Source organism: Phocoena sinus, chromosome 11, assembly GCF_008692025.1.
Source record: "Phocoena sinus isolate mPhoSin1 chromosome 11, mPhoSin1.pri, whole genome shotgun sequence".
Taxonomy (NCBI): domain Eukaryota; kingdom Metazoa; phylum Chordata; class Mammalia; order Artiodactyla; family Phocoenidae; genus Phocoena; species Phocoena sinus.
This window is the reverse complement of record NC_045773.1, coordinates 50,443,941-50,471,490: the sequence shown is the minus strand read 5'-3', so window position 1 is coordinate 50,471,490 and position 27,550 is coordinate 50,443,941.

The following is a 27,550-nucleotide window of genomic DNA, read 5'->3' as shown; positions in this document are numbered from 1 at the left end:
AAGGCATGTCAGACTTATGGCTGTGCTTGCACGTGTATGAGCGTGACTTTGTACATACGCACCCAAAGTCCCCTTGAATCATTCTGGCGGCTGTTTTCCTCCCCCGGGTTCAGGAGGACTTCTGCCAGCTGTGAAGGAAAACTGCTACTAATAAATGCTACCCTGGGCCAGTGACCTTTACCAGGAATCATCTGTTACTAGGACATGAACCAGCATGTGTGGAAAAGCCTGCACAGAAATCTGTTGGGGAGGATGGAACAGAGCAGGAAGAGGAGAGCTGACCAGTCAGGAACGCAGTTGCGGTGGAATGCTCGATGGATCTGGAGTGTTTTCAGTCATGGATTCCGTGGAGCAGGTGGAGGGGGGAGGAAAGGATCAGAAGGACCACATACCCACTCACCACTGCCTGCTCCATCACTGGCCAGCCCCAGTGTTCCCAGCATGCTCCATGGTTTTTACTGTAAACAGGCTCTGAATCCTCTGCTGCTGAAGACAGGAGGAGCAAAAAAAAGAAAACTCAAATTAAAAACAATTCAGTTTGAACTGTCGATAAAAAGCTCACCCCTGAGAACTCCCTGGTGTCCAGTGGTTAGGACACCACGCTTCCACTACAGGGGGCATGGGTTCCATCCCCAGTTGTGGAACTAAGATCCCACAAACCACATGGTGCGGCCAAGAAAAACAAAAAACTCGCCCTTCTGAGCCCAGAGGTGGGTTTAGGTTTTGTAGGGCTGAACGCTTATATAAGTAGTGTGTATGCGTGCACATGTTTGTAGGTCTCTCAAAACAAATAACCTTTAAAATACAAAATTAGGTATAAAAATCATACAAACGATAACGTTAAAGTGCTGAAATACACCACATCACATAAAGCCCAGAAAATATAAATTTTATTGACTACCTGCCAACTTTTATCAGTTAATAATTTTAACTGCTATTATATATTTATTTATACATATCTTTAAGATATATATATTTAAATATGTGTGTAGATAATTCTGTAAAATCTACAAAAATATTCTGAAATTAAGGTGTAAATAGTCACACATAAATACATTAAAATTGTTGCCACATTGTACCGAGATCCATAATTATATAATCAAATAACTCATTATATATCTTAACAGATAATGTGTAGGTGGTTTGTCGTTGGAACACTTGTTTCTTCAGGTGGATTTGTGGAATCAGAGCCCTTCTTGTGTACTCCTTGGCCTGGGATCACCAGACTTTGTCTGATGTATCAGATATGCTAAGATCTGATTTGATTCGTTGGGACACATGTGACGTGCAACCTGACACAGTGCTGTATCCACTGTCTGTTGTACTGCTTCAGGTTTGCTTACAAACCCAGGGATTTGGTTTGCTATATTCAATTTTGCATAAAGAATGCAATAAAGAAGGCATTTGTAACTGTTTAAGATGCATCATCAAGTATATTCATGGCAGGAGAACAATTTGACTTGAGATTGATTAGAACAAAATCTTCTGGTTACAAATTTACATGTATGTTAATTGGAACAAGTTTCCACAGACTAGCTTCTGACTCCACACATTTTAAAACATTTTTTTTCTTCATTGCCTGCATACGTCTGATGCCCAGAGCTTTGGGATGTGTTTGTATCACATTTCCACCTCGAGTCCCATGTCATGATGTTCAGCATAGCAAGAGTATTCCTGAAAGTTCTTCCCATCTTCTTACAGCAATAATTTTACATGGAAGGGACTGAGAGCCACATAAATATGTCCTACTGCACCCAAACAAAGTATATGCCTTTCCTTACTGGATTTAAAAGTAAAGCTGGTCACCCTGATGTTACTCTGCCTGAGAGAGCAGAGACCGTTTTAAGCAATTGTGGCTTTTAAAAAAAATATTTATTTATATTTTTATTTAAAAATTTTTTATTGGAGTATAGTTGATTTATAATGCTGTGTTAGTTTCAGGTGTACGGCAAAGTGAATCAGTTATACATATACATATATCCACTCTTTTTTAGGTTATTTTCCCATATAGGTCACTACAGAGTGTTGAGTAGAGTTCCTTGTGCTATACAGTAGGTTCTTATTATTTATCTATTTTATATATAGTAGTGTGTATATGTCAATCTCAATCTCCCAATTTATCCTTCCCCCCTACTATTCCCCCGTGGTAACCATAAATTTGTTTTCTACATCTGTGACTCTATTTCTGTTTTGTAAATAAATTCATTTGTATCAATACCATGTTTTTAGATTCCACATATAAGCAATAGCATATGATATTTGTCTCTCTCTGTCTGACTTACCTCACTTAGTATGACAATCTCTAGGTCTATCCATGTTGCTGCAAATGGCATTATTTCATTCTTTTTTATGCCTGAGTAATATTCCATTGTATATATGTACCACATCTTCTTTATCTAGCAATTGTGGTTTAAACGTCTTACTTTTGCAAATTTTGCAAAAGTTTAATATCTTGTGAACACATTACTATAGCTCCTCCCAGGGCCTTGGAAGAGCCCTGTGCTAATGAAGATTTCTGAAGTTTAAGTTTCATTACTGTCATTATAGACCTTCCCTGGTTTTAGGTAGAAGTCTATGGATTATCTGACTTGCTGGTTATAGCTGGTTATAGCTTTGGGAGAGTTTTCATTCATTCATTCATGGATTAATTTTTTCCTTCATATTTCATTTGTTTGATTCTCTAGCATTTATATATTGTTATAGTATATTGCCCACTGTGTGATGGGACAGACAGACAGATAGACAAAAGCCTAACCCAAAGTCCAGAGTCTCAGTCTCCTTCTCCAGGTCCTATCCCCGTGGTTACTTTTGTAAGAAACAGAAACAGTATTTGTTGTTTTCTCTCTGGATTGACAGCTGATTTCAAAGGGGTCACAAGGTACAGGATCCCTTCCAACTCTCCTTGCTGTGAGGTCCAGAGAGCTTTCACTTCATCTTTTTCCCTGCTGGTAACTCCTGTTGGACCAACCCATCTCTCTCCTCCAACCACCAAGAGAATCAGAAATTCTGATATGTTGGGCAGACACAGATACTTTGCTAGAAAGAGAAGTAAAACCTTGTGCTTCTTTGAGGATCTCCAAGTAAGAATTCTTAATCCCAAATGGCGCTTCTGTCCTACCACTTCATGTCATGGGTGTCTGAGTCTTCCCATGAGGGACTCATTCTATTCTTGAAGACCTATCATCTCACGAACAGAAGTTTTTTCCTTTCTCTTATGATCTTGGGCCTGTTATTTATCTCAGTGAACCTCAGGCTCTGCATCTATAAACCCAGGTATAATGAGGGGAAAATGATAGAGCATTTGAGGGATGCTTAGTGAGCAGGAAGTTATGAACAAAGGTAATTTCTTCTCCATTAGGAACTGAGTGTTCAGGGCAGGTGCATTTTGAAAGAACATGCAGAACAAGCTTTACAGTGCTGTGTCCTTGTGTGAGGACATAGAAGCTGCATGTAGAAACCCCCATCTGGCTGGTTACTCAGCATGTGACAAACCTCTTAGTGAATCTGTTTATTTAAAACACATTGCTGGATTGCCCAAGGGTGTATTTTACAAAAAATATATATATTGCTGGAAATTAAAAATTATTTGACGAAAGTGAAAACTTGGGCAAATTTGTAAAATTTCTTTAGTCCATTTCCTTGCTGCCAGCACCAGTCCAGGCACATGGGATTGTCCAATCTCAGAAATATAGAAAGGGCATGCAGCTATGTCCCAATTTATATTTTTTATTGTATACCAAGTTACCTATCATGTTGCTATTAGAACAGATAATATTTGGTCCATAATGTACCAAAGGGAGGGATATTAATTTTCATTTGGGTCGGATCTGAAAACTGCTCTGCACACCCTGAGTGACATCTCATTTTTCCTGATAATGATGTTGATATGTCTCTGGAACACCCATATGCTCAGCATTTGCTGCTTCAAACTTGTTCATCGTTAATTATGGCTATACAGAAGCTGCCAAAAATTAAGCTCTATGGAAGATTTAAATTTGAGCTCAGAAGTGGGTGAAATTTGTATGTAGAGGGAGAAACAGACTCAAAGAGGTGAAGTTTGCACAACCAGGGAGTAGCAGAGCTAGGAAGTTAATCCTGTTGGTCTGATCCTAAAGTTTGTTTGGAATTCCCATGACACCCACATGGCTTCCAATCCCAGAGGAATTCATGAGTAGGGACAGGTTTCCTGGGCTCTACATGGAGACAAACATAGATATGAATTTTGCAAGTTGCTGCTTCACAAGCAAAAGTGTGATTTCAGCTGCTCCACAGTTTCGTATGGGAGTGTAGAAGGGGTTTGCTTTTTTTAAAAATGTGTAAATACCCCATATTTGCATTTCTGTCTGAAATTATGAGCTTTTACTTAGCTTGCCTAACATGTTGGGAAGTGGAAACAGAAAAGGTTTACATATCCTACACTTTTCGGTATCATTCTTATACACATTATTTTGGTGGCTGATAAACATTTTTCATAAAGGGTCACAAAGTGAGTATTTTGTATCAGAATTCTTTTGACAGTGCTCTGATGTAGATGAAAATCTCTTGAAATATATTAAGCACTCAAAATGTATAAGTTTGCCTCCTCCTTCATCTCTTCCTCTTCTTTCTTCTTTTTTTCTTTACTTATAGTGGTTAAGAGCAACGGCTTTAGAGTTAAAAGGCTGAGTTCAATTGGGTGACATTGGGTCCATTACTTAATCTGTCTAAGTCTCAGTGTTTTATCTGAAAAATGGAAATTGTAATCATAGTTCACTCAGAGGGTTGTTATGAGGGTTAAATAAGTTAATGCAGGAAAACCATTTATAGTCATGATTGGTCTTTAGCAGATGCTCAACAAATAGGTCCAGCTCCCTACTCCTCCTCTTTTTCCCCCCTCCCCACCCTCCTTCTCCTTTTTTTCTTCATTACATGAACAGTTCTTCAGGTACAGTTCTAGTTTTTTTTTTCCCCTAAACCAGAGGCCTTTGCATCCTCAGGGGATTTCTGTGGTGCTTTCCCAAAGGGCAAATTTTCTCAATATCAACTCTGACATAAGTGCTTATGGTCCATATGTGCATAATGTCATAAGGCTAAGTGCTTATTCAAGGGTAGACGCTCCTTAAGGCTACATCTCTTAGGGCCTTGACACAGTGATCTGGGCAGAGGCTCTCTTAGATGTTATCACTCAGACATCTTTTGATTTATGAGCCAGGCCTTCTGGTGATCCTTTGCTGGACCTATAGCATGCCTACTGTCACCCTGATTCAGTAAGGCTACATGAACAAACACACATAAGATTACTCTATCCCTTTAAGATTGAGAACAGAATTCCTTAGGAGTCCTGCTTTTCCCTTAGACAACACTGGTGGTCTTGGTGTGTTAGTGGTACAGTCAACATGCAGTGACAGTCCCAGAAAACCTTGAGTGAGGGATGTCAATTCCTGATCATCAGGACCGTTTGTGAAAGCTTCCCCAAGAACTTCCCAGGGGAAGGCTTCAAGCTACTGGCCAACCATGCTACTCTCAGGACCAGCCGTGTCTCATTTCTGTCACTGACACATGAAGACAGAAGGGCAAGCAGACGGGAATGTTCACACAAAAATAAGGGCACTGGGGAAGTTGGCAGGCTCATCCTTCCCCTCCTGAAGCTCCTGTTTCTGTCTTTAACACATCGATTGGATCAGGCTCGAGTCTTTCTTTGATTCTCCTGACACCCTGCTTACTATTGTTTATTTAGCTCATGATTCTTCTGCCCCCAAGACAAATCTTCATACTGCATGGATCAATAGGCTACAAGGGCCTTAATTAAAGCTGCAGGATAAAATTGATACTGGAAACTAAATTCCTTCAGTATCTGGAAGGAAAGGAAACGCTATTTCTCATAGAGGCTTTTTCATTGTCTAACTCTGTCACTTCTGAAATTTGTTGAAACTTGGATAACCCATGGTAGATTTCTGAGACACAGATTAGATAGATGGATAGACATGTGAAGAAAGGTGAAGTCCTTTGACAAGGCTTTTGGATAGGTAAGTGTCTCTCTAGAGAATCAATATCTGGTGTATTGATGGGTGATAATAAAAAGTCAATGCTTATTTGGACTGTAAAAGAAACCACAAATCTGGATTTGAGTTCCTGTGTCAGTTACATAAAGACAGAGTTGCAGACACATTTGGGAACATAGAATAAAAGTGTTTTGATTTCACTAATTTAACTCTCTCTGGTAGTTTTAATATAAGCCCCTTGAAGGATCCCCTTTATCCTTTGTCTGAGTAATGGGAGCTGTCCCCAGTCATGGTACTGAACTGGACACCATGAAAAGCATTGAGCCATCAAGATCCTGAGAATCCTAGCTGATGGTCAAAGATGTGAGGGCAGCTAGGGAAGCTATAAGAGCTACTGGCAGAAATTGCAGTTAGCAGTTGTCATTATTGAGTATAGTGGACTTACATTCTGATTCTGCCTTTCAATAGCTCTGCAATGAGCAAACTATTCAGTTTTTATGAACCATTATTTGCCCATTATTAAATTTGGTTAATATGGGTGTCAAATGAGATTTGTATGTGAGAATTCCTAGCATAGTATTTGTAATGTTTTCCCTTTTTATCAGTTGCTAGCTTCCTCCCCAGACCTTTGGCTATCCAAGCCTAATATTCCCAGGAGCTGTTGCTCTTGCTGATGTCCATGAGGAATCAACCTGATAAGGGTACCTTTTAGACTGCAGAAGAATATCCAGCTCTCTCTGCCATTTTCACATGCCTGTGGTATTCACCATCATTTAGGGGAAAGATACTGTTGATGGATGATCTTTAGACATAATACACAGAGTAGGGAGAGAATAACAGTATTACTCCATGGACCTGATGAAATTAGTATTCTAGAATCCAGAGATGGGGAGATAGAGGTATTAGAAGGGAAATGATAAAAACAGGGGGGGGACAGACACATAAGCAGGAGAGTAAAAGTTTATGTATCAGAAGTTGAGGTTTTATGCACTTTGAAGTATTTTTTTCTTTAGGTTTAGTTAAATATTTAAGTTTGCAATCAGGTTATTGGAGAAAAGAGAATATAAAAATGTATTACGGAGCACATTTTAAATCCAGATATACACGTGAGTTCTTGGGGATGTCAAGTAGGATCACACTGAAACACGTTGACCTCTGTTCTCTGCTGTATAAGATGGTTGATATGCCATTCTTAAAAGAGAAAAATAAAAATATTTGGGAAAGAATGCATAGTCTCTTGGCATGAGTTTCAAATTTGGAAAAAGAGAAATGTCAAGTCTTAGCGGAATTAGTTAGGGTGTAAACATTTATTGCAGAATTTAAAGGCACTTAAGCACACATACAGATGTAAACATTTCTTTCCTTCTGCTAACTTTGGGGTTTTTTTGTTCTTCTTTCTCTAATTGCTTTAGTTGTAAGGTTAGGTTGTTTATTTGAGATGTTTCTTGTTTTTTAAGGTAGGATTGTATTGCTATAAACATTCCTCTTAGAACTGCTTTTGCTGCATCCCATAGGTTTTGGGTCATTGTGTTTTCTTTGTCATTTGTTTCTAGGTGTTTTTTGATTTCCTCTTTGATTTCTTCAGTGATCTGTTGGTTAATAAGTAGGGTACTGTTTAGCCTCCATGTGTTTATATTTTTTACAGACTTTTTTCTGTAATTGATATCTAGTCTCATGGCGTTGTGGTCGGAAAGAACACTTGATACGACTTTAATTTTCTTAAGTTTACCAAGGGTTGATTTGTGACCCAAGATATTATCTCTCCTGGAGAATGTTCCATGAGCACGTGAGAAAAATGTGTATTCTGTTGTTTTTGGATGGAATGTCCTGTAAATATCAATTAAGTCCATCTTGTTTAATGTATCATTTAAAGGTTGTGTTTCCTTATTTATTTTAATTTTGGATGATCTGTCCATTGGTGAAAGTGTGGTGTTAAAGTCCCCTACTATGATTGTGTTACTGTTGATTTCCCCTTTTATGGCTGTTAGCATTTGACATATGTATTCAGGTGCTCCTATGTTGGATGCATAAATATGTACAATTGTTATATCTTCTTCTTGGATCGAACCCTTGATCGTTATGTAGTTTCCTTCTGTGTCTCTTGTAACAGTCTTTGTCTTAAAGTATATTTTGTCTGATATGAGAATTGCTACTCCAGCTTTGTTTTGATTTCTGTTTGCATGGAATATCTTTTTCCATCCCCTCACTTTCAGTCTGTATGTGCCTCTAGGTCTGATGTGGGTCTCCTGTACACAGCAAATATACAGGTCTGGTTTTTGTATCCATTCAGCCAGTCTATGTCTTTTAGTTGGAGCATTTAATCCATTTACATTTAAGGTAATTATCAATATGTATGTTCCTATTACAATTTCTTAATTGTTTGGGGTTTGTTATGGTAGGTCTTTTCCTTCTCGTGTGTTTCCTGCCTAGAGAAGTTCCTTTAGCATTTGGTGTAGAGCTGGTTTGGTGGTGCTGAATTCTCTTAGCTTTTCCTTGTCTTTAAAGGTTTCAGATTCTCCATTGAATCTGAATGAGATCACTGCTGGGTAGAGTAATCTTGGTTGTACGTTTTTCCCTTTCATAACTTAAAATATGTTTTGCCACTCCCTTCTAGCTTGTAGAGTTTCTGCTGAACGATCGGCTGTTAACCTTATGGGGATACCCTTGTATGGTATTTCTTGTTTTTCCCTTGCTGCTTTTAATATTTCTTCTTAGTATTTAATTTTTTTTTTCTTAGTATTTAATTTTTGATAGTTTGATTAACATATGTCTTGCTGTGTTTCTCCTTGGATTTATCCTGTATGGGTCTCTCTGTGCTTCCTGGACTTGATTGACTATTTCCTTTCCCATACTGGGGAAGTTTTCAACTATAATCTCTTCAAATATTTTCTCAGTTCCTTTCTTTTTCTCTTCTTCTTCTGGGACCCCTATAATTCGAATGTTGGTGCGTTTAATGTTGTCCCAGACGTCTCTGAGACTGTCCTCAATTCTTTTCATTCTTTATTCTTTATTCTGCTCTCCAGTAGTTATTTCCACTATTTTACCTTCCAGGTCACTTATCTGCTTTTCTTCCTTAGTTATTCTGCTATTGATCCCTTGTAGAGAATTTTTAATTTCATTTATTGTGTTGTTCACCATTGTTTGTTTGCTCTTTAGTTCTTCTAGGTCCTTGTTAAATGTTTCTTGTATTTTCTCCATTCTATTTCCAAGTTTTTGGATCACCTTTACTATCATTATTCTGAATCCTTTTCAGGTAGACTGCCTATTTCCTCTTCATTTGTTAGGTCTGGTGGGTTTTTGCCTTGCTGCTTAATGTGCTGTGTGTTTCTCTGTCTTCTCATTTTGCTTAACTTACTGTGTTTGATGTCTCCTTTTCACAGGCTTCAGGTTCGCAGTTCCTGTTGTTTTTGGTGTCTGTCCCCAGTGGCGAAAGTTGGTTCAGTGGGTTGTGTAGGCTTCCTGGTGGATGGGGCAAGTGCCTGTGTTCTAGTGGATGAGGCTGGATCTTGTCTTTCTGGGGGGCAGGTCCACATCTGGTGGTGTGTTTTGGAGTGTCTCTGGCCATATTATGATTTTAGGCAGCCTCTCTGCTAATGGGTGGGGTTGTGTTCCTGTCTTGCTAGCTGTTTGGCATAGCGTGTCCAACACTGTAGCTTGCTGGTCGTTTAGTGTAACTAGGTCTTGGTGTTGAGATAGAGATCTCTGGGAGATTTTCGCCATTTGATATTATGTGGAGCTGAGAGGAGTCTTGTGGACCAGTGTCTTGAACTTGGCTCTCCCACCTCAGAGGCACAGCTCTGACGCCTGACTGGAGCACCAAGAGCCTTTCATCCACATGGCTCAGAATAAAAGGAAGAAGTAAAGAAAGAAGAAGATAAAAGAAAATAATATAATATACAATAAAGTAAAAGAAAATAAAATAAAGTTATTAAAATAAAAAATATTTACAAAAATTTCGTTTTTTAATAGTTTCATTCTGCAACTTGTTTTATTTTAAAAATTTCTTTAAAAGTAATAGAAAATAAAGAAAGAAAGGAAGAAAGAAGAGAGCAACCAAACAAAAAATCAAATCCACCAATGATAACACGTGCTAAAAACTATACAAAAACAACAACAATAAAAACGGACAGACGCAACCCTAGGACAAATGGTAAAAGCAAAGCTATACAGACAAAATCACACACACAATCATACACATACACACTCACAAAAAGAGAAAAAGGGGAAAAATATATATATACTGTTGCTCCAAAAGTCCACCTCCTCAATTTGGGATGATCCGTTGTCTCTTCAGGTATTCCACAGATGCAGGATACATCAAGTTCATTGTTGAGATTTAATCTGCTGCTCCTGAGGCTTCTGGGAGAGATTTCCCTTTCTCTTCTTTGTTTGCACAGCTGCTGGGGTTCAGCTTTGGATTTGGACCCGCCTCTCCATGTAGGTCGCCTGAGGGCATCTGTTTTTCACTCAGACAGGAGGGGCTTAAAGGATCAGCTGATTAGGTGGCTCTGGCTCACTCAGGCAGGGGGGAGGGAGGGGTACGGAGTGAGGGGCGAGCCTGCAGGGGCAGAGGCCAGCGTGACTTTGCACCAGCCTGAGGTGTGCCGTGTGTTCTCCTGGGGAAGTTGTCCCTGGATCTCGGGACCCTGGCAGTCGCAGGGTGCACAGGCTCCCAGAAGGGGAGGTGTGGATAGTGACCAATGCTTGCACACAGGCTTCTTGGTGGCTGCAGCAGCGGCCTTAGCATCTCATGCCCATCTCTGGGGTCTGCACAGATAGCCGCGGCTCGTGCCCGTCTCTGGAGCTCCTTTAAGTGGCACTCTTAAACCCCTCTCCTGGCGCACCAGGAAACAAAGAGGCAAGAAAACGTCTTTTGCCTCTTCGGCAGCTCCATACTTTTTCCTGCACTCGCTCCCAGCTAGCTGTGGAGCACTAGCTCCTTTCAGGCTGTGTTCACGCCACCAACCCCAGTCCTCTCCCTGTGATCTGACTTCTGAAGCCCGAGCCTCTGCTCCCAGCTCCCACTCGCTCCAGTGGGTGTGCAGACAAGCCTCTTACGCTGGGGAGTGCTGGTCAGCAGTGATCCTCTGTGTGGGAATCTCTCCGCCTTGCCCGCCACACCTCTGTTGCTGTGCTCTCCTTCGTGGCTCCAATGATTCCCCCTCCGCCACCCGCAGTCTCCGCCTGCAAAGGGGCTTCCTAGTGTGTGGAAACCTTTCCTCCTTCACAACTCCCTCCCACTGGTGCAGGTCCTGTCCCTATTCTTTGTCTCTGTTTTTTCTTTTTTCTTTTGCCCTACCCAGGTACATGTGGAGTTTCTTGCCTTCTGGGAGGTCTGAGGTCTTCTGCCAGCGTTCAGTAGGTGTTATGTAGGAGTTGTTCCACATGTAGCTGTATTTCTGATGTACTTGTGGGGAGGAAGGTGATCTCCACGTCTTACTCTTCCGGCATCTTCCATGTTATTTTAGTATAGGTTTTAGTGCTTCTTACCTTTGGTGGATTTATTTTTCAGTTTGGTTGCTCTCTTCTTTCTTTCTTTCTTTTTTTCCCTTTTTAAAAATTATTATTACTTTTAAATTTTTAATAATATTTTATTTTAATAACTTTATTTTATTTAGTTTTTTCTTTCTTTCTCCCTTCTATTCTGAGCCGTGTAGCTGACATGGTCTTCGTGCTCTGGCTGGGTGTCAGGCCTGTGCCTCTGAGGTGGGAGAGCCGAGTTCAGGAAATTGGTCCACCAGAGACCTCCCACCTCCACATAATATCAAACAGCGAAAGATCTCCCAGAGATCTCCATCTCAATGCTAAGCCCCAGCTTCACTCAATGACCAGCAAGCTATAGTGCTGGACTGCCTGTATGAAACAACTAGCAAGACAGGAACACAACCCCACCTGTCAGCAGAGTGGCTGCCTAAACTCATAATAGGTCACAGATACCAGAAAATACACCACCAGACACGGTCCTGTCCACCAGAAAGAAAAGATCCAGTCTCATCCACCAGAACACAGGCACCAGTCCCCTGCACCAGAAAGCCTACACAACCCACTGAACCAACCTTAGCCACTGGGAGCAGACACCAAAAACAACAGGAACTACAAACCTGCAGCCTGCAAAAAGGATATCCCAAACACAGTAAGTTAAGCAAAATGAGAAGACAGAAAAATACACAGCAGATGAAGGAACAAGGTAAAAACCAACCAGACCAAACAAATGAAGAGCAAATAGGCAGTTTACCTGAAAAAGAATTCAGATTAATGCTAGTAAAGATGATCCAAAATCTTGGAAATAGAATGGAGTAAATACAAGAAACATGTAACAAGGACCTAGAAGAACCAATGAACAAGCAAACAATGATGAACAACACAGTAAATGAAATTAAAAATTCTCTACAAGGGATCAATAGCAGAATAACTGAGGCAGAAGAACGGATAAGTGACCTGGAAGATAAAGTAGTGGAAATACCAACCGCAGAGCAAAATAAAGAAAAAAGAGTGAAAAGAATTGAGGACAGTCTCTGAGACCTCTGGGGCAACACTAAATGCAGCAACATTCGAATTATAGGGGTCCCAGAAGAAGAAGAGAAAAAGAAAGGGACTGAGAAATATTTGAATAGATTTTAGTTGAAAATTTCCCTAATATGGGAAAGGAAATAGTCAAGTCCAGGAAGTGCAGAGAGTCCCATACAGGATAAATCCAAGGGGAAGCACACCAAGACACATATTAATCAAACTATGAAAACTAAGTACAAAGAAAAATATTCAAAGGAGCAAGGGAAAACAAGAAATACCGTACAAGGGAATCCCCCTAAGGTTAACAGCTGATCGTTCAACAGGAACTGTACAAGCCAGAAGGAAGTGGCAGGATATATTTAAAGTGATGAAAGGGAAAAAGCTACCACCAAGATTACTCTACCCAGCAGTGATCTCATTCAGATTCGATGGGGAAATTGAAACGTTTACAGACAAGCAAAAGCTAAGAGAATTCAGCACCACTAGACCATACTTACAACAAATGCTAAAGGAACTTCTCTAGGCAGGAAACACAAGAGAAGGAAAAGACCTACAATAAAAAACTCAAAAAAATTAAGAAAATGGTAATAGGAACATACATATCAATAATTCCCTTAAATGTAAATGGATTAAATGCTCCAACCAAAGTACATAGACTGGCTGAATGGAAACAAAAACCAGACCTGTATATTTGCTGTGTACAAGAGACCCACATCAGGCCTAGAGGCACATACAGACTGAAAATGAGGGGATGGAAAAAGACAGTCCATGAAAATGGAAATAAAAGAAAGCTGGAGTAGCAATTCTCATATCAGACAAAATATACTTTAAAATAAAGACTGTTACAAGAGACAGAGAAGGACACTACATAATGATCAAGGGATCAATCCAAGAAGAAGATATAACAATTGTACATATTTATGCACCCAACATAGCAGCACCTCAATATATAAGGCAAATGCTAACAACCATAAAAGGGGAAATGGACAGTAACACAATCATAGTAGGGGACTTTAACACCCCATTTTCACCAATGGACAGATCATCCAAAATGAAAATAAATAAGGAAACACAAACTTTAAATGATACATTAAACAAGATGGACTTAATTGATATTTATAGGACATTCTATCCAAAAACAACAGAATACACTTTCTTCACAAGTTCTCATGGAACATTTTCCAGGAGAGGTAATATCTTGGGTCACAAATCAAGCCTTGGTAAATTTAAGAAAATTGAAATCGTATCAAGTATCTTTTCTGAACACAATGCTATGAGACTAGATATTAATTACAGGAAAAAATCTGTAAAAAATAGAAACACATGGAGGCTAAACAATACACTACTAAATAACCAAGAGATCACTGGAGAAATCAAAGAGGATATCAAAAAATACCTAGAAACAAGGGACAATGAAAACACAATGGCCCAAAACCTATAGGATGCAGAAAAAGCAGTTCTAAGAGGGAAATTTATAGCAATACAATCCTACCTTAAGAAATAAGAAACATCTCAGTAAACAACCTAACCTTGCACCTAAAGCAATTAGAGAAAGAAGAACAAAAAACCCACAAAGTTAGCAGAAGGAAAGAAATGGTAAAGATCAGATCAGAAATAAATGAAAAAGAAATGAAGGAAACAATAGCAAAGGTCAATAAAACTAAAAGCTAGTTCTTTGAGAAGATAAACAAAATTGATAAACCATTATCCAGACTCATCAAGAGAAAAAGGGAGAAGACACAAATCAATAGAATTAAAAATGAAAAAGGAGAAGTAACAACTGAGACTGCAGAAATACAAAGTATCATGAGAGATTACTACAAGCAACTATGTGCCAGTAAAATGGACAACCTGGAAGAAATGGACAAATTCTTAGAAATGCACAACCCTCCGAGACTGAACCAGGAAGAAATAGAAAATATAAACAGACCAATCACAAGCACTGAAATTTAGACTGTGTTTAAAAACCTTCAAACAAACAAAAGCCCAGAACCAGATGGCTTCACAGTTGAATTCTACCAAAAATTTGGAGAAAAGCTGACTCCAATCCTTCACAAACTCTTCCAAAAACTTGCAGAGGGAGCTACATTCCCAAATTCAATCTAAAAAGCCATCATTACCATGATACCAAAACCAGACAAACATGTCACAAGGAAAGAAAAGTACAGGCCACTATCACTGATGTACGTAGATGCAAAAATCCTCATCAAAATAATAGCAAACAGAATCCAACAGCACATTAAAAGGATCATACACCATGATCAACTGGGGTTTATCCCAGGAATGCAAGGATTCTTCAATATACACAAATCCATCAATGTGATACACCATATTAACAAATTGAAGGAGAAAAACCTTATGATCATCTTAACAGATGCAGATAAACCTTTTGACAAAATTCAACATGCATTTATGGTAAAACCCCTTCAGAAAGTAGGCATAGAGGGAACTTACCTCAACATAATAAAGGCCATGTATGACAAACCCACAGCCAACGTAGTTCTCAATGGTGAAAAATTGAAAGCATTTCCTCTAAGATCAGGAAGAAGACAAGGTTGTCCACTCTCACCACTGTTATTCAACATAGTTTTGGAAGTTTTAACCGACAGCAATTAGAGTAGAAAAAGGAATCCAAATTGGAAAAGAAGTAAAGCTGTCACTGTTTGCAGATAACATGATACTATACACAGAGAATCCAAAGATTCTACCAGAAAACTAGTAGAGCTAATCAATGAATTTGTTAAAGTAGCAGAATACAAAATTAATGCACAGAAGTCTCTTACATTCCTATACACTAATGATAAAAAATCTGAAAGAGAAATTAAGGAAACACTCTCATTTACCATTGCAGCAAAAAGTAAAATACCTAGGAATCAACCTACCTAAGGAGACAAAAGACCTGTATGCAGAAAACTATGAGACACTGATAAAAGAAATTAAAGATGATACAAACAGATGGAGAGATATACCATGTTCTTAGATTGGAAGAATCAACATTGTGAAAATGATTATACTACCCAAAGCAATCTACAGATTCAATGCAATCCCCTATCAAACTACCAATAGCATTTTTCACAGATGTAGAACAAAATATTTCACAATTTGTATGGAAACACAAAAGACCCCGGATAGCCAAGGGAATCTTGAGAAAGAAAAACAGAGCTGGAGGAATCAGGCTCCCTCACTTCCGACTCTATTACAAAGCTACAGTAATCAAGACAGTATGGTACTTGCACAAAACCAGAAATACAGATCAATTGAACAGGATAGAAAGCCCAGAAATAAACCCACGCACATATGGTCACCTTATTTTTGATAATGGAGGCAAGAATATGCAGTGGAGAAAAGACAGCCTCTTCAATAAGTGGTGTGGGAAAACTGGACAGATACATGTAAAAGAATGAAATTAGAACACTCCCTAACACCATACACAAAAGTAAACTCAAAATAGATTAAAGACCATACACAAAAGTAAGCTCAAAATAGATTAAAGACCTAAATGTACGGCCAGACACTATAAAACTCTTAGAGGAAGCATAGTCAGAACACTCTATGACATAAATCACAGAAGATCCTTTTTGACCCACCTCCTAGAGAAATGGAAATAAAAACAAAAATAAACAAATGTGACCTAATGGAACTTAAAAGCTTTTGTACAGCAAAGGAAAGCATAAAGAAGATGAAATGACAGCCCTCAGAATGAGAGAATTTATTTGCAAATGAAGCAACTGACAAAGGATTAATCTCCCAAATTTCCAAGCAGCTCATGCAGCTCAATATGAAAAAAACAAACAAACCAATCCAAAGATGGACAGAGGACCTAAACAGACATTTCTCCAAAGAAGATATGTAGATTGCCAACAAACCCATGAAAGTATGCTCAACATCGCTAATCATTAGAGAAATGCAAACCAAAACTACAATGAGGTGTCGCCTCACACCAGGCAGAATGGCCATCATCAAAACACAAACAATAAGTGCTGGAGAGGGTGTGGAGAAAAGGGAACCCTCTTGCACTGTTGGTGGGAATGTAAATTGATACAGCCACTGTGGAGAACAGTATGGAGGTTCCTTAAAATACAAAAAGTAGAACTACCATACAACCCAGCAGTCCCACTACTGGGCATATACCCTGAGAAAACCATAATTTAAAACGAGTCATGTACCGCAATGTTCATTGCAGTTCTGTTTACGATAGCCAGGACATGGAAGCAATGTAAGTGTCCATCGACAGATGAATAGATAAAGAAGATGTGGCACATATATACAATGGGATATTGCTGAGGCATAAAAAGAAATGAAACAGTTTTTTGTAGTGAGGTAGATGGACCTAGAGTCTGTCATACAAAGTTAAGTAAGTCAGAAAGAGAAAAAGAAATACCATATGCTAACACCTATGTATGGAATCTAAAAAAAAAAAAAAAAAGGTTCTAAAGAACCTAGGGGCAAGACAGGAATAAAGATGCAGACATAGAGAATGGAGTTTTGGACCCTGGGAGGGGGAGGGGTAAGCTGGGACGAAGTTAGAGAGTGGCATGGATATATATACACTACCAGATATAATGTAGATAGCTAGTGTGAAGCAGCCGCATAGCACAGGGAGGTCAGCTCAGTGCTTTTTGACCGTCTAGAAGGGTGGGATAAGGAGGATGCAACAGGGAGGAGATATGGGGATATATGTATATGTATAGCTGATTCACTTTGTTATAAAGCAGAAACTAAGACAGTATTGTAAAGCAATCATATTCCAATAAAAACGTTAAAAAAGTGAAATACTCAAAGGTAAAATATTAAAAAAAAATAAATAAAAAATACAAATAAATAAACTGGGGGCAAATAAATGAATCACACATAAGAAAAAAGCATTGAGGTATGACCTTATTTGCTGACTTCCTAATTAAAATGAGAAAATGGTGCTTCTTTTTGTTAAGGAAAAAATATGATTACCAGTTAATTAGAATACAAGAGAATATAATAAATGTATAATGAATAGAAGATCTTGTCCCTAACCCTGAACATTTGGAGGCATAAATCTTCATTTATGCATTCTTAAACCTCAGTTTCGTCACCTATAAACAGGGATATAAATTCCTGCCACAAAGTAGATGCTCAACAGTTTTTCTGTTATTTAGATAGTCGGCTTCATGTCTGGATGACTAATCAGAAATATCTTTTGCCCTCTGTTTCATGTCCCTAAAAAGCAAGTGTTAAACATGGAAATTTCTAAGGTTCCTTCAAGCTTTAGCTTTAGCTTTATAGAATTGTGCCAGGTCTCACAGCTTACCAGGTCCAACATCCTCCCTTGACAGATGAGGGGCAATTTGTGAGTGCATCCCCTGACTACTTTTCCATCTTTGTCCCTTTAATATGCTTCCTGCAGTAGGGAGGAGAGTTGTGGTCAATGAGAAGCAGAAGAGTTTGCTGGGATCCAAGGAATATGGCCTCACTCTTTGGGGAAACAACGATTAGCAGCTGCTCTTGGATCATGTGAATTGTTTGAATATTCAGCGTGTGCATTTTGTGCAGTGCTGCAGGAGGGGGCTCACAGGATTCCGGCCCCACTGGCTGAGAGGAAGCAGAACCAGATTGGGAATTGATTCGAAAGTAATGAACTTTTCGTCTCGTCAGTCACTTTTGAAAGAGTTTGCAAAGTCAATAGGTGATGGGGACTTTAATTAAAAATAAAAGAGAAATTGAAGCTTGACTATAGCATCTGAAAGGAAAGATGACTGTAGAGATCAGGAGAAATATTGTCAGAATCCCAGGACAGAAAGAGCTGTTTCTATGGAAGTCAAGCAATTTAAACATATAACGTACAGCAATACCTGGGAGAAAAGCTGATACATATGCTCACATACCCCCATGGAACCATTCTCTTCCTTCCACCTAGGAGACACGGCCTGGAATGTAAAGACACACTGAGTGGGGATAAAGGTGAGGTTCCACAGGCTTTTATCACTGGTAGTTTGATCACAGTGTGCTGTGTGCATGCCCAGGCTCGGGATTGCTGCTTCTTGAGATGACTTAATTCAAGTCTGGTGTGAGCCCTCCTTGTGAACCAGGGTGAACTTGGGATGAGATGCCTGGGTCTGTTCTGAAGAATAAGGACATGACCTCTTCTCTGTTTACATTCTTTCATTCATTGATTCATTTCACATTTAGTTGGTGCCAGTGATGGAAAGTTTCCTGCTCTGGAAACGCTGGGCTGACGTAGAAATGAAGCAGGGTCTCTTTCCTCTAGGAGGTTATCCTATAGTGGAGGAGAAAGACAGCAAATGACTAATTATGATGTAGGATGGAAGGAAATAAGCAGAGGCATACACAGTATGCTGTGGAAATAGAGAGAAAGGTTATGGAGAAATAAATGATACCCTTTGAGCATTTGCTCTGTGCCTTGAACCCTCTCAGACACTTTCTTTATAGCTTTCACAGTCGTGAACGATTCTGAAAGGGAGATATAATAGTTCTTATTTTACTGTTGAGTTCATCAAGGCTCAGGAGTTTAAGGAAGTTGCGCAAGGTCACACAGTGAAATTTAAAGCTGGAGTTGTAAGCTTTAAAGCTTATAGAGGCACGTGTTCTCCACAGCAGCCATTCTCCGGGGACCACGGTGAAGCAAGGGTTGATCTGAGAGTTGATTTCAGTGAAGAGTGTTATGAAAAGGGTTTATTGATGTCAGTTACAGTAGCTTAGTAGCCTTGAGTGCCTTGATTTGAATTCCAAACTCCTTGAGATCCTAACTATATACACCACCCAATCTTTTGCTATCTTCCACACGATCCTGGAGGTACTCTGAAGTAGAAAGGAGGTGTGGCTGGTGAAAGAGGATTGGTTTTCTGGCTTTAGATTCCTGGTCCTCCTAAAGTAGCCTGTCATTTTCACTTGTCAGATTGTATGAAAGTCTGGGAGGACAGGAACCAAGTTCACACTTACTTTTTAAGATAATCTGGACTCACTGATCTAGATAGCAGCCCTCTTCTCAGTCAGTTTTCAGCATCTCCATTGACATTCTTCCCTTATTCTCTGTTTGGTGCAAACACTGAATATGCATCAAGGAGAATCTTTAGCTTCTGTTTTCACAGCAATTTAGAAATACATCTCTTTGGCTGCTTTTTTTTTTTTAACATCTTTATTGGAGTATAATTGCTTTACAATGGTGTGTTAGTTTCTGCTTTATAACAAAGTGAATCAGCCATACATATACATATATCCCCATATCTTTTCCCCCTTGCTGCTTTTTTATTCATATTACGTCCTCCCTGACACCTCTCTCTGGTTAAACACACTTATTTGTTTTCAACCTTGAGTTTCCATTTTTTGATGCTCTTGACAATAATAATTGTCTTAAATATCATTTCAAAATTGAAATTATCAGTTTAAAGTCTTCAAGGAAACGTTTATTTCCCAGAATGTGTTTTTAAACTAGTGAGAAAGGGTGGAGAGTGAGGGCTTGGAAAGGGGGTGGTGATGACCTCTTTATTCATTCTTCTACAGTAGGATCTGGAGTTTTGTCTTGCCTAAAGCTGCCTGATATAAACATTCAAGTCCTATTTTATATTTTCCCCGTACTTAGAAGAGTTATTCATTCAAAATCTGTTACTGTTTATTAGGTGTATCTAGTCCTAACCTCTCCCACTCACACTCTGAACTCTAGACTTGTACATCTAAATATTTCCTCACTCAGGTAAAAAATCTAGGGGTCAAACTAGACCCCCTTTTCCCCCCTCACACCCCACATTTGATCTATCAGAAAATTATGTCAACTTTACCTTCAAAATATATCCCTGGTTCTACCCTTCTCACCGTGTCCAGCGCGTTCCGTCTTAATTCAAAACACCATCATCTCTCACCAGTATTAATTACTATAGCCTCTGCTGAAACTGTGCCCCCTTCATCTCTGCCACACTTAAATTCATTATCCGGCTGCTAAAGAGATCTCTTATATTTCTCATCATTATTAGGAAAGGACTAAACGTCTTTAACATAACAAAACCCTACTCGATCTGGATTCTGGTTTCTTGAACATCATGTCCTTTGACCTTTTCCTTTTTATGCAACCTTTTAGCCACACTGGCTCTTCTTCTGAATTTCTAACACGTTGAGCTCATTCTTGACCAGAGGTCTTTGTGTTCCTTTTGTTCCTTTTGCATGGAAAACTGTTCCTTTTGCATGGAAAGCTCCTCCTCCATTTTACAATGGCTGACATTCAGTCTTTTTCTAAAGTGCTTCATCTGGAAGTTCTTCCTCGACCATCCAAACTAGAGTGTCACCTTCCTGCCCTCATCACATCCCTGTTTCCCTGCAGCCTGAAATTATCTTGTTTATGTATTTATTTGCATGCTTATGTTCTATTTCTTCTGTTAGAATGTAGATTTCTCGAGGGAAGACACAGTGTCATACTAGGTTATCACTGAATTCCCATACCTAGATCCAGTTTGTATGTAATTGGTGGTCAACAAATAGTCTTCTGGTAAGCTGTATGACTTTTATGCATTATATCATTTAAATATAACAGAAATTACTTTGATTAAGCATCTTGAATATGTGAAGCGCTGTGCTAAGATCTTCATGTCATCATCCTATTTAATTCTCAAAAAATATACAAGACAGTTTTTATTATTTACACTCTAGGGTTATGGTGCTAAGAGAGTGTTTGCATAACTAGTTCAAGGTGTAATCTAAATACTGAAAAGGTCTAGGGTATGACCAGAGCGGGTACGTGCAGAGGTAGGATGAAGAATAAGTTCACTGGGGGCTTCCCTGGTGGCGCAGTGGTTAAGAATCCGCCTGCCAGTGCAGGGGACATGGGTTCGAGCCCTGGTCTGGGAGGATCCCACATGCCACGGAGCAACTAAGCCCCTGTGCCACAGCTACTGAGCCTGTGTTCTAGAGCCCGTGTGCCACAACTACTGAAGCCCACATGCCTAGAGCCCGTGCTTCACAACAAGAGAAGCCACTGCAATGAGAAGCCCGTGCACCGCAACCAAGAGTAGCCCCTGCTCGCCACAACTAGAGAAAGCCCGCGCACAGCAACGAAGACCCAACGCATCCAAAAATAGATAAATAAATAAATAAATTTATTAAGAAAAAGAATAAGTTCATTGGGAGACAGAAGGTCAAGGAACTGAATTTATCTCTGAGAAATAAATGGCTCACCAAGAATTATGACATAAGCTGTGATGGAGCTAAGAGCTAAAATTATCAAGGAATGAGGTATTTGGCATGAGAATCTGTAGGTGACTGTAACAAAGAAGAGTAGTTGGTTATAGTATGATGGCATGAACAGCTCTTTTCATAACTGAATGTAGACTTAACTCCTGTCTCTGGACTTGGTTGTCTCATAGACAACACTGTTTGGAATGCTTTAGGTCTGGCAACTTACAACAAAACTTTACTTTGCTTTGTCCACCTAATATGTCTCCCTAAAGAAAACATAGTAGTTGCAACAAAATCTCCCGTTTTGAAAAAAAAGAGGATGGAGAACAAAATCAGTGGGTAGTGGTAAGCAGCAAACATGTCACACTGGCTGGAATAGCCAGGACTCATTGCCTTGGTTCTGGAATGAGATCCCTGGTCTTCCTTTCCTTGTTCCCACTTCTGTTCTCTTGGAGATCTTCCTCATCTTTTGTTTTCCATGGCCACATCTGGGAGGGGGATTAGAAGGATTCCCCTTCTGCAGGTAGTATGTCTTTGAAGTTTAGGTGTCTAGGGATTCCTTCCCAGTTTGAGCAATACAAACTGTAAAAAATCTTTGGAAATGAAAAACTCTGAAAATAATGGTTGAATTCCCATTTAATTCTACTAGCTTAGCTTCAAGAGCTGGTAACCAGAGGTAGAGGTCCCATTGAACTACCATCTTTAAGTCTAGAATGGGGCTGTGCTCTGCCCACTCCTCTTGCCTTCAGCTCAGTGCTGCATCTTGGCCACTATTTTGGCAAAATTCAAAACAAAAAGATGGGTTGGGAAGGCACTTGAATGTTCTCCTGCTCCCAGGCTGTAGTGATTACCTGTTTTCTACAGTGGGGTTATAGTTTCCTTTTCTCAGACTATACCTGCGTACAGGATATACACGGGAGGGCTCTGGATGTTTGGCTTCTATGAGGCTCAATGCTATTCTTGTTTTCACCTCCTGTAAGCAACCCTAGGCTTAGGTAGAGAATTCATCTTTTCTAAATTTACTGGACTCCAAAGTACTAAACTCACAGCTATGTTGAATTGCATTCACCTAGCCTAAAGATTCTCTCATAGTAAAGCAGTATTCACCCTCCCCCGGGCACCCCACTGGCCCTTATTCTTTCAGATAGGTCAGTTTCAACTCAAAACCTCTTGATGTGGAGCCAACTGTTCAGGCTAGATTGTGTTGTCTCACTGCCCTCATTTCCTCTGAGACTTCAGCTCAGGTCTCATCCACTCTCCCTCTCACGTTAGTGAGTCTGAACCCCAATTTAAAAGTTCAGGACCTACAATCCCATAATAGCCTTCTCAGCAATTGAAAGCCCATCAGGATCTCACCAGTTTTGAGGGTCTTTTTTGCTCCTCTCTACTTCTCTGTCTGGACACCTCCATTGAGCAGAGATAAACTCTTGTCCCCCACAGGCACAAGTCTCGACATCACCTCCAGACACTGCTTCTTCCTGCTGCAGTTCACAGTCTGTCTCCACAAGAGATTTCCTTTCCCTTAAGTCATACTTGGACACTTGCCCTGACTTGGCTGCTTCAGAGCATGACAGAGGTCCTCAAGTACCGTTCCCTCCAGCGTTCCCCTTAGGTCCATTCTGGACCTGCCCTCCACAGCCAAGTTCTTTTTTTTAAAGCAAAGATTATTTTATGATCCTCGCTGTTCAAGCATTGACACTTGTTTCCCAGCATCTAATTTGATCTGGCTCCATCTATCTCTATATATTAGGTACGAATATGTTTGGTCCAATCTCATTCCCCACAATTCTGTTTTTCATGGGATGGATTCTTCTTTCCCTCTGTAACCATGAAAGTTTCCATGTGTTTGTGTTTTCTTATGCTGCTACATCTCATGCCCCCATTCTCTGCCTGCCAAAATTACACTTACCCAGACCTTTCCCAAAGTTTCTTATCTTAATAGGGTCTATTATAAGCACTTCTTCTTTAGGGATATTCCCATATATGCAAGTTCCTTTCTCCTTTAACTGGATTCCTTCCCCCTTTCACATCTGGTCTCAATGATAAAGAATATCATTTCAAGTAGAATTGGATTAAAAAGTCTATATTTAAAAAAATTCTTCATGGATCCAAGAGTTACAATTCTGTTTGTGCCTCTGTCTCCTTGCCAGATAAAAAAGAGCTTAATCTTTATATCATTCCTGTAAATAGTATTCAGAACCAGTTAAATCTGATCCTCAGTTTTTATGCATGTTATCAAATATGCATTAATCTCATGCCCTGGTGTCTAAGTGTTTTATTTCCCTTGGTAGCTCCCCAATAAAACATCCAAACCAAATATTTAGCTGGAAAAATGAAATTATGGAATAAACTTGGACTCGGCAATTTGGCTCCATCATTACTAAAATATCTCATAAGACCTAGCTAACTCACAGATAGAAAGAGGGCCCTTTCTTTGCCACAAATACAGAGAATACACACTGACAGTGCTTCAATTACTTCCCCCTTATTTCTGTTTTATATATCTCAGCAGAATTCCAAAAGTCACACATAGGAAGCAGCCCCCAGTGTGGAGTCTTATTTTAGCAAACCCTCATGAAGACCTTCCTGGTTCCAAATCAATACAGTAGTAAAATACCAGCAGGAAGTATATTAGTGGTATATTTAGAAGCATTACCTGAAGCTGGATAATGAGTTCCTGAACTTACACCCGCCCCCTTAGTTTCACTAGGAAAGCAACACCTCAGCCTTGCTTGTAATTAGGTGTAATTGTTTCCTTGTAAAAAACAGAGTAATTTAACCAGTGATCTGTTTTTGTTTTTGATAATTCAGTCAGCTGCCATGCTCATGTAGTGAGTCTGGCCAGGGTAGGGCTGAACAGTTGATGCTATTAGTTTCTTGAAGCTCCTAACTTCGAGTTTCTAGGGATCTCATGCTTTTTTGCTCTTTTAGTTATATAACAACGCCTGCACTGCAATTACTGACAGTGTAAGCACAAAGAAATTGCAAGGAAGTTTTTCTTCTTCGGGAAAAAAAACTATCTGGCTGTGTCTTAGTGGTTCAGCATAGATGATGAGTCTAGCAGAGTCTAAACAATCAATTCCTTGACTGGGTGAACGCAACCTAGCATGGCAGTAAAAGATGCTGATGCTGAAGAAGTGGCAGAACATTCTAAGAATGGGCTGCGTGCAAAACTAAGCTAATTACCATGTTTGAAATTGCCATATACTTAGGTGACAACTAATGCATGAATACTGTAGGTCATGGGAGCAGATTCCACGATTAGGAGCAAAGAGACCTTGGTTTCTAACTGAGCTCTGACCCTTCTGAGTTGTGTGATCCTCAAGGAAGTTCTTAACCTCTCTGAGCCTTAGATTTCTCGCTACTAATAAAGGGATGTGTAATTCTTAATGGAATTAAATAATTTGCTGGCTGTGCAGTTAGATCTGCAAGTGCAAGTAAGCATTATTAATCAATGAACTCCTTCACCCAGTGGACTTATGCCAGGGCAGACAGTGTAAAGGAGAGCTTTCTCTTAGGGTAACCCAGTTCATACTAGGTGAATTTAGGAATATTTTTCAAATTCTGCTCCCAGAAACATAGCTCCAAAAGGACGTTCCAGCGTTTTGTAAAATAGATCCCATAACTGTCATTAATCAACTGAGATGTGCTGAAGGGGAATTCAAGTACGGAAGGGAAAAATCAGCTCATACTTACTGATAAGAGTTCTAGGCACCGAGACAGGTGTTTTATATATTTTATATAACACTTATAGCTACTCAGCGAGTTATGTTAAAAATCTCCTTTTAATCTCCTTGTGGATCAGAGCGATAAATCACTTTGCCCAGAGCCACACAGCTAAAACAGAACATAGGCATACATTTACCCAGTTCTGTCTGACCTAAAACAGTTCCTTTTCTTTTCACTAAACTACACTGCCATTACCTTCAAGAAATTTAGTATCTTACAAATCGTCAAGTACATACCATAAATATTTAGTCAATAATAATGGGCAAGAATAATTATATCTTAAGTGGTAAATTGTCTGTAATATATACTGTCAGTATCAGAAATAAGAGAAAAAGAGAATCAAAGCTTATATCAACAAGGTGAAGGGGAAATTTAAGTATGGGCTAACTGTGGCTCACTGATTGTTCTGGAAACATGTAGGTATAGAAATCATTTTTTAAACAGGTTGTTGCCAGACGTAGCTAAGTTACCAGACAATGCCAAGAAAGCAAAAAGTATTCAGTCTACATTTTGAGTGTTTCCAATATGAAAATCTGATTTAGCATAATAAGTGACTCAGCAGTTACACAGACCAAATTGAGTGCTTTGAAACAAAATCTCAATCTAAGAACAAGTTATATGTTGATTCTTGCAAAACGAGGATCATCCTCCTCTACCCATGACCAGGGATGTTTCTCTACTGCTAACGTGTCCTAGTGTTTCTTTTAATCAAAGTATACAATGGGAGAAGTGATTGGGCTGTGAATTGACTTAGTGATGTAACCTGTTGCTTGTTTTTCCATCACGATAGGACAAAATCATGAGAAAGAGAAACAGCATTCCCAGCATCATACGGCAGCTGGATGATAAATTAGGGGGAGAGTGAGTATGTATAAATGATCTTCTGTCTCCTTTATGGCAAAACTAATTCAAATCAGTCAAGCACAGAGTTAAAGTCTAAAAATAACGGTTTCAAACAGAGTATTCAATCTGTACGCCAATGTCAAAAATAATAATACTTGGAAGAGATAATGCATAATGTAAACATAATTACATAATAATAATCTATTTTCCCAAATTAAATAATAAAACTCCGGAAGCTAGGAGAAGCAGTTAGGAAAGAAATTGTGCGTTAAATTCTTCTTTTTGCATGGGTGAATTCAATAAATACAAGTTGATTTTTTTGTATAGTTATTAGAGAATTATATTCAATTACATTTTATAAACCTTAAAGGTAGTGAGGTGCTGAAACTTGCACTGGCTTTTCAGGGCCAATTGTGTGTATCTCTTCACACTTTGAGTTCAGTGACATTATACTAGTAGCTTAAAATTGGCCACAGTGTTAATATTTATACTATTAAATTGACAAATGCTACAAATCAGGGAGCCATTTTTAATTCCCAAGGGCCTATTGTTAATGCACTGTTGCTTAAAGGTTATCATTTGGAGAAGCATACCTTCCTAATCGCTAAACAAAATAATTAAAACAGCAAAAGCCTCTGGCAAAAGGCACAAACCAAAGAAAAAGTGAGGACACGTGAGAACAGAGAATAACAGGATAATAGTAGCAAAGCAAATCATACTGATACAATGTGAGTAGAAAAGCAGAAGGAGGGGCAAATGTTCCAGGCAAAGGAGGTGGCATCCAGAAAGATCTGGAGGCAGAGACTTAGGTGGATTTAAGATACTGAAAGCAGCCTGGCGTTGGGAGGGACAAGAGTTCAGAGAGAGACAGACTGAGTAAGCAACCAGGTTAAGGATGGTCTTTTCTGTCACACTGAGGAATTCAGGTTACTTCTTAAGAGCAAGTGGAGGTCCCTGAATGCTTTCAGTAGGAGAGAGAAATGATCAGTTTTGCATCAGTTGAAGGTTTTCTTGCCCAGTGGATGGAAAACAGAATGAGGGCCGATGTGGAAGAGTGGAGGGAAGGAGACCCCACATAGGAGGCTGTTGTGTATTCCCCGAAGAGGTATGGTGAGACAGGCTGGGACCTGGGACCCTCTACCAGAGTGCTTGCACCTGGACGAAGGTCTTCTCAAGCAAGAGAATATAAGAAACTCTAAGGGAATAAAAATAGCTACACGCAGGTGCAGTTGGGGCAATAATGAACAATAAGATGCAAAGAGGCCACAGACCGACTGCCACTTTTGGGGTGCTGGGAGCAGAAGCAGGGTCCTAAACATGATTCCTGCCCA